Source organism: Etheostoma spectabile, chromosome 15, assembly GCF_008692095.1.
Source record: "Etheostoma spectabile isolate EspeVRDwgs_2016 chromosome 15, UIUC_Espe_1.0, whole genome shotgun sequence".
Taxonomy (NCBI): Eukaryota; Metazoa; Chordata; class Actinopteri; order Perciformes; family Percidae; genus Etheostoma; species Etheostoma spectabile.
This window is the reverse complement of record NC_045747.1, coordinates 31,953,903-31,954,171: the sequence shown is the minus strand read 5'-3', so window position 1 is coordinate 31,954,171 and position 269 is coordinate 31,953,903. Positions and strand designations below refer to the sequence as shown.

General features: G+C 35.3%; 1 protein-coding gene across 1 annotated transcript in view; it reads left to right on the top strand.

Annotated features, from left to right (window-relative positions):
- The window catches only part of LOC116703472 (GTPase IMAP family member 7), a 71,904-nt gene that overhangs the window by 65,328 nt on the left and 6,307 nt on the right, over nt 1–269 (top strand). The window lies entirely within an intron of this gene.

Sequence of the window (269 nt, the reverse complement as noted above, 5' to 3'; positions counted from 1 at the left end):
TCTATCTGTAAATTATAGAGCGGTCTAGACCTGCTCTATCTGTAAATTATAGAGCGATGTAGACCTGCTCTATGTGTAAAGTGCCTCAAGATGACTCTTCTTATGAATTGATACTATAAATACAACTGAATTGAATTCAATTTGCTAAATTCATTGTAAAAACAAAGCTCAACAAATATATACAAAAATAAAATGTGCTTTGTTTGATGCACTTTTCCCTGGCCCCTGATTGGCTGCTTGCAGGTACATTTGGGTTTCTAACCTGTGAC